Raw genomic sequence first — 13,094 nt, 5'->3', positions numbered from 1 at the left:
TTATAACTCAATCCAAGGGTTTTGATTCAATAGAAAAGGATACCTATGAAATCTCATCGAAAATGCTTGATTAAGACTAAGTAATAATGTTAGTAATGGTGGATCAAACAATGGAAATAGTATTTCTTACTTATTATAAACTCATGATCTTCTTCCTTAATTAGTCAATGTGACTACTTCTCAGACACATTCAAAGATCAAGAAGCAAGATTTAAAACCTTGATTTAAAACCTTGTTCTAAATTGAGTCACTCCATAATGGAACTAGATGAAGGCTTCATTGAATCAATTTAAATCTCAATTTCCTTAGTTCACAATCTAATTTTTAGATAATAATTTGTGGGTATTTATAGTCTCCCCACCTTAGAAACTTTCAATTCTTTAAATGCCCACTAACGGAAGTTAGTGGTCATGATTTAATTTCCTTAGTGGTCATGATTTAATCCTGATCCCGTGAAATCTACACAAAAGACGAAGTAAATTTGAGCAATCACTTCCACCCTTTTGCCCATTATAAGAATTATGAAATTAAAAATAATAAATAAAGTTTTGTAACAACTTATCAATCAAGTGCAAGCCACTTCATCGGCTACTTCAACCCAGCAAATATTAACTTCTGAAGCTCCAAAGAGTCATTCCTCAATCAAATCAGCTTGTAACACATGATATAATTGTTGAACCAAGCCTATCAAATTTGGTAGACGAAGAATGAATGCTTGTTAAATCTTCTTGGCCTTGGATCGTGTAATAGGTACAGTTGGAATATTTGAAATTTGGAACACCATGATTCTTATCAAGCATCCACGTTGGCACACCACCCAGTGACTAGCTCTGATACCATTTGTAACAGTTGAAGCCAACCACTAGTAGAAATTGTCCTCTTTAACCCGTTATGTATCACCACCAGTCTCACTATTTTAAAACGCATCTACTAGGGAGATGTTTCCACACTCTTATAAGTTATGCTTCATTTCTCTCTCCAACTTATGCGTGATCTAACAATAAGCAGTTAGGATGTCCTATTGACTTGTTGGCTTCATTCCCATTTCCACACCCTATTCGACCTAATGAGTGGGCATCATCGTATTGCCTAAAACGAATCTCACATCAGATTTGGAGTGGGATTTATTCCAATTTTCTGTGCCACTGGAGGTGTGCAGCCTGAGGTGGCACAACTTGAGGTGCTACAACTACGTCTGTCCTAGTCACTGAACCTTCACGAGGTGGTCTATCTTCACCCCCACTTCTTCCTCTACCTCGAATAGGGGATCGTCTCCTTCCTCGTTGTCCTCTTCCTTGTCCTCTGTGTGGCATGATTCTAAAACCAATATATAATTTTTCTTAAGTGTATAGCTTGATAACATAAATTGCATCATATCACATATAATCACGCAAACATGGCATATTCATAGAAAACGACCAGGTCGAACATCATGATACCATCAAGCATATAATCAGAGCTTAAAAAATTTGATTCTAAATTGCATTCAATATTAGTAAACTGACAAAGTACATGCAATGAAAGAGTTTCTTTTTCTTATCTTATACAATACATACCTGACGGTGATGGGACATCGATGGTGAGACCATGGAACGTGCCAAGCCTATCTCATACGCTAGTCTACATAATCTATAACCTAGAGCTCTGATACCAAATGTAACGGCCCTAGATTTCTATTAACCTAAAGTTGCTATCATCATAATTTCCTATGCTCCTATACGAAATTAAACATTTAAACTTTTTCTTAAAACACTGTCATGGACTTGCGCGTTAGAAAGCATTTTTAAAACAACATAAATAAATAGTAACTAAAACAATTAAAACATCAAAGTAAAAACGCCCTATACTAACCTAAGTTTAAGAAAATAAAATACTATTATCCTATGCACGTGTCATTATCTCTATTTGTGATATCGTCTTCAGCTGTACAGAGGTGTCTTGGCTTTACCTAAAACAGAAGTAGTACACTGCTTGAGTATTTTAAGAAATACTCGTAAGTGACCCCACTATTGGGGTTAGAGAATGCAAACACATGCAACTAATGATCTTAGGGACCTATCGTTAAAATTATCATAGGGGTGGCCTCCAGTCCAGACAAAATTAGATGTATAGTACTTCCCTGCACACGATTCACATGTGCGAGCTGGATCCCAAGACGGTTCGCACCCCCTAGATCCATCATAGTCGAGCTAGCTATCTGTAGCGACGTCTAGAGGTCAACAGACCCTTGAGTGTCATGCGAGTCATGATCATCATCATCATCATCATCATCATCATCATCGTAGTGTACGAATCCGTACTCATCATCATAAATGGGAAGTAACTCAATGTATATGTACACACAAAATGCATGAGGTCCCTAGGGTTTTTCATCTTCCGAATATCTTTATGACACAACCCTATATACCCTTCACATATTATCCATTCATTGGCCTTATAGGTTCATCATCATTAACATTAGTTAAGCTTGTATATTAGAGAAACTCAATCTCATAGTGCATCTTGGCATATAATACACTCGCCATGTCTTAATACAAAATAATGTCATATTAATCAATCTTATAATCTTACATTTTACATCGTCATGTTGTCATACATCATCATCATCATATCATCATCATACAATATCATTATCTAACATATTTGTATAACATAATATAACATCATATAGCATCATCATATAACATAGTCACATCGTCATATAACATGCATCATCATCATATAATATAGTCACAAACTCATAAAATATAAAGTATAAATGGCATGTGCAAGGACCACTGGGCACGTGTCGTCATACATAAATCAAGTCGTCCAATCAAGCCGATAATAAGGTCACTTACTTGGTTGACCTTGATCGGCATTTTCTCTAAACTCGAGTACATTTGAATTCTGTCTCTTGAAGTTGCTCCAAGTATCTTCGGGAGTTGTTTCCTATTAAAATGTACATCTTGCTTCATTAGTAATTTACATTTCTAATCTAATTTAACATGAACTTGAGAAATAAGAAATTATACTGACTTTAATTATCTTTGTTAAAGTAAAAATCAACTTCGGAAGGGTAAATAACATATGGGTCGGTGTCAAAAATGTCAAACGGAGCCAAATATGGCATTTTTTAGCTTAGGATTTTGAGAAGCTAAGATAAGGGGCCGGTGTATGCAGCAGTGACCCTGTCGCTGAGGGACATTGACACATGAGTAGGTCGTGAAATGGGTCGAGGCACGGGTCTGAATGTTCATGTGGGCACACATGTTTGTGTAGTGGATCATGGGTTGGGTCGGGTTCTATGTATTTTGGCTTGAATGTGAGTTTTTGGGCCAAGCAAAGAGGAACTAAACTACTGGACTGGAATGTTTGTTGGAGGGTATCTGATTGCATTGTTGTGCCAAGGCTTTGTATTTTTAGGTTACTTGACCAAATTAGGTATGAGGTTGCTTGGCTGGAATGAGGTTGCGGGTATTCGAGTTTGGGTCCGACTAGGTGGATTTCGTCTTCTCCACCCGTTTTCACGCATTTTCCTTTCTTCATTGCTCCGTCTCAAAACTCGTTGTCTACATCATGTTCCTTCTCCTTCTTTCTCATGGTGTTAACTGTCTTTGTACGTTGGAACCTACCCCTCTATCTCGCCAATGTTGTGTTAGCCAATGTATGCTACGTGACAAAATTTAGTGCGTCTAGAGACATTTTTGCCCGCCATAATCTAACATTTCAAGCCTCCAAAGCCCTCTCCTCTCTCTTATATTTCTTCTTCCCCATTTGCTTCCCCACTCCTTCATTAGCATCCGCCATAATTTTTTGTGTTTTTCTCATAGTGAATGACTATCCATTTTCAATATTCCGCTACTTTTCTGGTTTTCTCTCCTTTTAAATATATTTTTTTTTGTTCATAGATTATGTTGTGAGCTTAGGTTCATTAGGGGTATGCACAAACCTAAAAGGCTTCAATTTCGTTTTAACACTCTAGAAAACAATATAGCCAGTGTCAATATGCTTTAAACTCTTTAAAAGGGATACCTAAAAAAAATTCGACTCAGAAGATGCATTTACATTTTATTTCAACGACCAGAAGCTACACCTAAAAATTAAGGGTTTTTATTCAATAGAAAAAGTTCTATTTTTCTAACGTTGCAGTTAATAGTCACACATTCTAACCAACTAAGCTATTACAACCAATCATTTGTAAAAGACCAAGCTCATCACTAATAGATGTATTCTGCTTTGGCTGGCTACGTACTACGGTGGTTTCCACACTCTTAGTATGAATTTTTTATCCCCTCTCCAATCAATGTGGGATATCACAATCCACCCTCCTTCGGGGTCCAGCGTTGCAACCCTAGTCCTTAGAGTTATCAATTGCTTAATAACTTAATGGTACCTTTTTTAAGTTCTTCTTAAGCAAATTGAATGAATTTTCTTGCATTTCCCCCTTTAAAAACAACATTTTATTTTCACTAAATCATTTCATGGGCAACTATGGTGCTAAAATATTTTACATCTCTTATAAAAGCTAGCTAACCCATGAAAACTCTAAACTTCACTTGCAGTTTTTCGTGTTGGCAAATCGCTAATGACTTTAACTTTCTCTTTATCTACTTTTACTCTACTTTCACTGACTATGAAACCGAGGAAGTGAACTTTTTACCTGCAAAAACTACACATATTAAAGTTAGAATGACATTTGCCCTTTCTATGTGTAATCAAAACTGACTTAATATGCTCCACATGATCAAGCAAAGTCTTCAAATAAATTAAAAAATCATCAATATACACAACATGTTTTCCCAAATATTGTCTCAAGACGTGATTCATTAAGGGCATAAAGATAACACAAATGGCAAAACAAACCATTCATATAATCTAAACTTAATTTTGAAAATTTTTTTCTCTTCATCTCTTACCTGCATTCTAATTTGATGATACCCGGATTTATCCTTGGACTAGTTCCATAAATTTAGCTGAGTTCATTAAATGCAACTTAAAGTGCATTTAATGCATCTCTTTCTTGAAGTTCCACTTTGCACAACATATCTGAGAGGTCTCCAACGCCTTATAGAATTTCCTTTGATGATCTCACCATAGCTTGAATATAAGTGTACAAGGTTTCTTGTACCTTCTTGGCTCTCGTTCTTGTAACTGGACCTTGAGGTATGGAAATTCCTTGGGCGTGGTTCATATCACCAGACAATATCTTTTAGCGGTTGCCTTTGGCTACTAAAAAAAAAAAAAAAAAAAAACTTTTCGTCCCCTAAAAGATTCAAGCTCTCGGGGGGAAAGCAAATGTACTTAGGAGGCACACACTTTAAACCCTCGACCAAAGCAACTTTTTTATTTTAGGCATGAATCTCGAAGAGACACTAGGGACAACAAAGGTAGATGATTGATGAGGAATCAATAAGAACTTCGAGATTAAACAGTAGCTTAGATCACAGTAAAGGGTAAGCCCGAAATTCCTATAGACCAAAGGAAAGTCATGGAAACCTAGTAGAAGAAGGAAGCAATGAGAGCCTACAAGTAAGTTGGTTACTAAGTATATTTTTATTCCTACCACTTTCTTCTTTAACAGTTCAGGTACTGTTCAAGGTGAGGAGATGCTAGGGAGCTCTACTATCACAGAAGGGTGTCAACCCAGAGTGTATGTTAGTTGTATTCGACCTGTGACATCAATTAGTTGTATAATTTTTGGGGTTCATCTTTAATTGTTTTGTATCCCATGTCCTTTTTTTTTTCCTTTAAATAACTTTGAATGAATATCATAGGTGTTGTATGTCTTTTAAACTGGGCAAAATTTATTTTTCGTCGTAGTTTGATTTGTCAAAACCTCTAAAATAACCGATGAATACTTAAAATTCGGTCATCATAGATCTAACAGTGGTTGGAGTTGGGAATGAAGCATTTCTTATAATAAGGGTGTGAATTCTTCTATGCGATCGTTAGGTAACAGGCCAAAGCGGACAATATCTTTTAGCGGCAGCCTTTGGCTAGTACAAAAAAGAATGAACTGTTGGACGCCTAAGAGATTCAAACTCTCGCGGGGAGACACCATGTACATAGCAGGCACACGCCTCACCACTCGCCCAAAGCAACTTTTTTGTTTAGGAACGAATCTCGAAGAGACCTTAGAGAAAGCTAAGGTAAATGATTAATGAGGAATCAATTAGAACTTCAAGACTTACACGGTAGCTTAGAGTGCAATAAAGGGTAAGCTCGAACTTCCTATAGACCAAAGGAAAGTCTTGGAAACCTAGTATTAAAAGGAAGCGATGTGAGCCTACAAATAGGTTGATTACTAAGTATATTTTTATACATACCCTTTTCTCATTTTCTAGTTCAGGTACTTATTAAGGTGGGGGAGATGCCAGAGAGCTCTACTATTATAGAGGGGTGTCGACCCAAAATGTATTGTAGTTGTATTCAACCTAGGACATAAATTAGTTGTATAATTAATTTTTGGGGTTCATTTTCTAATTGTTTTGTATCCCATGCACTTTTTTTTCTTTTGTAAATAACTTTGAATTGCAAAATTTATTTTTCTTTCGAGTTCAATTTGTCCAAACCTCTAAAATCTAGTCCGGACAGATTCAACATCGGTTAGAGAGCGGAATGAAGCATTCCTCGTAATAAGGGTATGAATACCTCTATAAGATCGTGAGGTAACAAGATAAAGCCGACAATATCCTTTAGCGGTGACCTTTGGCTAGTACAAAAAAAAAAAAAAAAAAAGCTTTTCATCGCATAAGAAATTTGAACTCTTCCTAAGAGATTTGAACTCTTGCTGGGAAATCCCATGTACTTAGAGCCGAATGAAGCATTCCTTGTAAAAAGGGTGTGAATACCTCTATGAGATCGTGAGATAACAAGACAAAGTCGACAATATCCTTTAGCGGTGACCTTTTCCTAGTAGAGAAAAAAAAAAAAGCTTTTCGTCGCCTAAGAGATTTGAACTCTTGCAGGGAAACCCCATGTACTTAGCAGGCACACGCCTTAACCACTCGGCCAAAGCGACTTTTTTATTTTTTGCACGAATCTTGAAGAGGCACTAAAGACAACAAAGGTAGATGATTGATGAGGAATCAATTAGAACTTTGTGACCTACATGGTAGATTAGAGCGCTATAAAGGTTAAGCCCGAACTTCTTATAGACCAAAGGAATGTCGTGGAAACCTAGTATTAGAAGGAAGCGATGAGAGCCTACAAGTAGGTTGGTTACTAACTATATTTTTATACATACCCCTTTCTTCTTCTCTAGTTCATTTACTTTTTAAGGTGGGGAGATGCTCGAGAGCTCTACTATCATACAGGGGTGCCGACCCGAAGTGTATTGTAGTTGTATTCGACCTGGGACATCAATTAGTTGTAAAATTTTTAGGGTTCATTATGAATTGTTCTGTATCCCATGCCATTTTTATCTTCTATAAATAACTTTGAATTTCTAACATAGGTGTTGTATGTCTTACACGGTGGAAAATTTATTTTTTTGTTGAAGTTCGATTTGTCGAATTCTCTAAAATTTGGTCATGATAGATAGAATAGCTGGAGAGTGGAATGAAGCATTTCTTACAATAACGGTGCGAATACCTCTATGAGATCATGAGGTAACTGGCCAAAGGGGACAATATCTTTAGCAGTGGCCATAGGCTAGTACAAAAAGAAAAAAACTTTACGTCGCCTGAGAGATTCAAACTCTCAGGGGAAACGCCATCTACAAAGCTGGCATACACTTTAACCACTCGACCAATGCAACTTTTTTATTTTTTGCACGAATCTCGAAGAGGCACTAGGGACAACAAAGGTATATGATTAATGAGGAATCAATTAGAACTTCGAGGCCTACACGGTAGCTTTTAGCGCCGTAAATAGTAAGCCCGAACTTGCTATAGACCAAAGGAAAGTCGTGGAAATCTAGTATTAGAAGGAAGCGATGAGAGCCTACAAGTAGGTTGGTTACTAAGTATATTTTTATGCCTACCACTTTCTCCTTTTCTAGTTCAGGTACTATTCAAGGTGGGGAGATGCTCGGGAGCTTTACTATCACAGAGGGGTGTCGACACGGAGTGTTAGTTGTATTTGACTTGGGACATCAATTAGTTGTATAATTTTTGGGGTTCATTTTTAATTGTTTTGTTTCCCATGTCCTTCTTTTTGCTTTTGTAAATAACTTTGAATTTCTGTCATAGGTGTTGTATTTCTTTTAAACTGAGCAAAATTTATTTCTTCGTCGCAGTTCGATTTGTCAAAACCCCTAAAATAACCGATGAATACTTAAAATTCGGTCATGACAGATCCAACCACGGTTGGAGTTGGGAATGAAACATTTTTTTAGCGGCAGCCTTTGGCTAGTACAAAAAAAAATGAACTGTTGGACACCTAAGAGATTCAAACTCTCGCGAGGAGACACCATGTACATAGCAAGCACATGCCTCAACCACTCGCCCAAAGCAACTTTTTTGTTTAGGAACGAATCTCGAAGAGACCTTAGGTAAAGCTAAGGTAGATGATTAATGAGAAATCAATTAGAACTTTAAGACCTACACGGTAACTTAGAGTGCAGTAAAGAGTAAGCTCGAACTTCCTATAGACCAAAGGAAAGTCTGGGAAACCTAGTATTAGAAGGAAGGGATGAGAGCCTATAAATAGGTTGATTACTAACTATATTTTTATACATACCCCTCAATCCTTTTCTAGTTCGGGTATTTTTCAAGGTGGGGAGACACTCGAGAGCTCTACTATCACAGAGGAGTGTCGACCTGAAGTGTATTGTAGTTGTATTCGACTTAGGACATCAATTAGTTGTATAATTAATTTTTGGGGTTCATTTTGAATTGTTTTCTATCCCATGCCATTTTTTTCTTTTGTAAATAACTTTGAATTTCTGACATAGGTGTTGTATCTCTTTTAAAGAAAAATTTATTTTTATTCCTAGTTCAATTTATCGAAACCTCTAAAATTTTGTCATGACATATCCAACATCGCTTAGAGAGCGGAATGAAGCATTCCTTCTAATAAGGGTGTGAATACCTCTATGAGATCGTGAGGTAACGAGACAAAGCCGACAATATCCTTTAGCGGTGACCTTTGGCTAGTACAAAAAAAAAAAAAAAAAGCTTTTCGTCGCCTAAGAGATTCAAACTCTTGTAGGGAAACCCCATGTACTTAGCTGGCACACGCTTTAAACACTCGACCAAAGCGACTTTTTTATTTTTTTGCATGAATCTCGAAGAGGCACTAGGGACAACAAAGGTAGATGATTAATGAGGAATCAATTAGAACTTTGAGGCCTACACGATAGCTTTGAGCGCCATAAATGGTAAGCCTGAACTTGCTATAGACCAAAGAAAAGTCGTGAAAATCTAGTATTAGAAGGAAGCGATGAGAGCCTACAAGTTGGTTGGTTACTAAGTATGTTTTTATGCTTACCACTTTCTCCTTTTCTAGTTCAGGTACTGTTCAAGGTGGGGAGATGCTTGAGAGCTTTACTATCACAGAGGGGTGTTGACCCGGAGTGTATGTTAGTTGTATTCGACCTGGGACATCAATTAGTTGTATAATTTTTGGGGTTCATTTTTAATTGTTTTGTATCCCATTCCCTTTTTTATTTTGTAAATAACTTTTAATTTGTGACATAGGTGTTGTATGTCTTTTAAACTTTGCAAAATTTATTTTTTCATTGCAGTTCGATTTGTCGAAACCTCTAAAATAATCGATGAATACTTAAAATTCGGTCATGACAGATCCAAGAGTGGTAGGAGTGGGGAATGAATCATTTCTTATAATAAGGGTGTAAATACGTCTATTAAATCATGAGGTAAGGGGTCAAAGCGGAAAATATCTTTTAGCGGTAGCCTTTGGATAGTAACAAAAATTAAACTTTTCATTGCCTTACATATTCAAACTCTCGCAAGGAAACCCCATGTACTTAGTAGGCACACGCCTTAACCATTCGGCCAATGCGACTTTTTTGTTTAGTAATGAATCTCGAAGAGGCCCAAGAGACAACTAAGGTAGATGATTAATGAGGAATCAATTAGAACTTCAAGACCTACACGGTAGCTTAGAGCGCAGTAAAGGGAAAGCCCGAACTTCCTATAGACCAAAGGAAAATCTTGGAAACCTAGTAGAAGAAGGAAGTGATGATAGCCTACAAGTAGGTTTGTTACTAAGTATATTTTATACTTACCCCTTTTTCCTTTTCTAGTTCAGGTTTTCTTCAAGGTGGGAAGATACTCGGGAGTTCTACTATCATAGAGGGGTGTCGAACTGGAGTGTATGTTAGTTGTATTCGACCTCGGACATCAATTAGTTGTATAATTTTTGGGTTTCATTATGAATTCTTTTGTATCTCGTGGCCTTTTTTGCGTTTGTAAATAACATTGGAATTCTGACACACGTGTTGTATGTCTTTTAAACTGTGCAAATTTTATACTTTCGTCTGCGTTTGATTTCTTGATACCTTGAAACTTCGTTGTGACAAATCCAACCACAGTTGGAGAGGGGAACAAAATAAATTTTTTATTTTAGGAACGATTCTCGAAGAGGTACTAGGGACTAATAAGATAGATGATTAATGAGGAATCAATTAGAATTTTGAGACCTACACGGTAGCTTAGAGTGATGTAAATGGTTTGCCTGAACTTCTTATAGACAAAATGAAAGTCGTAGAAACCTACTAGAAGAAGAAAGCGATGAGGGCCTGGAATCAATTAGAACTTTGAGACCTGCACGGTAGCTTAGAGCAAGGTAAATGGTTTGCTTGAACTTCATATAGACAAAATGAAAGTCGTGGAAACCTAATAGAAGAAGAAAGCAATGAGGGCCTACAAGTAATTGGTTACCAAGTATATTTTAATACTTACCCCTTTCTCCTTTTCCATTTCCGGTATTGGTCAAGGTGGGAGGTCCTTTTCCATTTCAGGTATTGGTCAAGGTGGGAAATTCTTTTTGTATCATGTGCACTCTTCTTCTGTATCTCATGAGAGAATTAAACTCTCACGGGAAACCCTATGTACAAAATAAAAACAAACTTTTCATCTTATGAGAGAATTGAACTCTCACAGGGAAACCACATGTACTTAGCAGGAACACGTCTTAATCGCTCGAACAAAGCATCTTTTTTATTTTATGAACCTTTCTCAAAGAGACACTGGGAACTAAAAAGGTAGATGGTTAGTGAAAATCAATAACTTTGAGACCTACATGTAATTAGCAAGCGCACGCCTTAACTACTCAATCAAAATAACTTTTTGGTTTTTTGAATGAGTTTTTGAAGAGACCTACTAGGGACTACACAGAGCGGTGTTGACCCGAAATGTCTGTTAGTTGTATTCGACGTGGGACATCAATTAATTGTATTCTTTTTGGGGTTCATTTTGAATTCATTTGTATCCCATGCCCTTTTCTATGTGCGCCCTTTCTATCCCATGCACCTTCCATCATTCAATTTAAACATGTCCATCAGCAAACTTTCCAATGACTTCAAATGTTGTGCAACATTCTATCCTGATTCTTGTGTTATGCAGGACTTGGCTATAAGGAAGATGATTGGCTCGGGTAAAAAATTTATTGGCCTCTATCATATTTCTTCATCTTCAATCAAATATTCTACTCATCAAGTATTTTAATCATCTGATTTATGGCATTTATGTCTATGTCATTTTTCTTTTTCTCGTTTTAAATTTCTAACTGATCAATTGCATCTTAATAATGCTACTTTTTCTCATAACTATAGTATTTGTCCATTAGCAAAACAAACTAGGTTGTCTTTTTCAAGAAGCTCAATAACAATACATTCTTCCTTTGATCAGTTACATTGTGATGTTTGGGGACCTCATAAAATTCCTACCCATTCTGGCTTGCGTTCTTTTATCACTATTGTTGATCGGTTTACTCTATGAACTTAGGTTTTTCTTATGCAACATAAATGAGAAGTACATCATTTGTTAATGAACTTTGTTAAATTCGTTCAAACTCAATTTCATACTACAGTACGATCAGGCAATGAGACTGAATTTCAGAGCATTTTTTTCGTGTTGTGGCATTGAATTTTAGCGCACTTGTGTCTATACTCCACTACAAAAATGGAGTCGTAGAACGTAAGCATCGTCATATCCTAAATGTAGCTAGGTTTCTCCTCTTTCAGTCACAGGTTCCACTTAATTTTTCGAAGGGCGCATTTTAACTGTTGTTTATCTTATAAATAGAACACCATCACCATTGTTATCTAGCAAGACACCCTTTGAAGCACTCTACAAACGACCACCTACATTTCATCATCTTAAAGTTTCTGAAGGTAAATGTTATGCAACTGTAGTATATCCTAAGCAAAAATTTGAACCTCGGGCAATTTCTTGTGTTTTCATAAGATATCCATGTGGTCACAAGGGTTACAAGTTGTATGACATGCAATCTCACAAATTCTTTATCAGCCGTGATATTAAATTTTGTGAAGATGTTTTCTTTTTTCACCAGCTTCACAAACTTTGACATAAGCTGCTTCGACTCTCGTTTTACCACTTCATGATTCATCCTACTCAAACATTTATTCTAATCCTATCCCACCTTCTGTTTCGTCATCTCATCCACCTTCTATTCCTTCTCCAAATTCACCCACTAATTCTAATCCTATCCCACTTGATACATCAGTTACACTCTAACATTCTTTCGTTTTTCTCCTACTCAACGTGGTTTTCTAGCTCTTATTACAACCAGACATAACCTAAAACCTATGATGAGACAGTTGACAACCCATTATGGCAACAACCTATGAAGGTTGAAATTGCAACTTTGGAACGTAATCATACTTGGTCTCTTGTTCATCTACCACCTGACAGTAAAACTATTGGCTATCGTTGAGTGTACAAGATTAAATACAACTTTGATGGTTCTGTTGAACGTTATAAAGCTTGGCTGGTAGCAAGGGGATATACTCATGTTGAAGGTATTGATAACAAAGAGACATTTTCTCCTACAGCACAACTTACTACACTTCGTTGCTTTCTCACTATTGCTGCTGCTCGAAAATGGTTCACTCATTAGTTGAGTGTTCAAAATGTATTTCTCCATGGTAATCTTTAAACAGGAAATGAGGGAATGAGTGAGGA

At 36.7% G+C, this 13,094-nt stretch overlaps 1 non-coding gene across 1 annotated transcript; it reads right to left on the bottom strand.

Moving 5' to 3' along the window:
* Positions 1-6,921: 6,921 nt before the first annotated feature.
* TRNAS-GCU (transfer RNA serine (anticodon GCU)) lies at positions 6,922-7,003 on the bottom strand. Its single transcript has one exon. It is a non-coding gene; the product is annotated as a tRNA-Ser (tRNA).
* Between the last annotated feature and the right edge of the window lie 6,091 nt (positions 7,004-13,094).

The sequence above is a fragment of the Cucurbita pepo genome, chromosome 16 (assembly GCF_057944985.1).
Source record: "Cucurbita pepo subsp. pepo isolate OVF chromosome 16, ASM5794498v1, whole genome shotgun sequence".
Lineage (NCBI taxonomy): Eukaryota > Viridiplantae > Streptophyta > Magnoliopsida > Cucurbitales > Cucurbitaceae > Cucurbita > Cucurbita pepo.
Note: the sequence above shows the minus strand (reverse complement) of the source record. Positions and strands in the feature narration are given on the sequence as shown.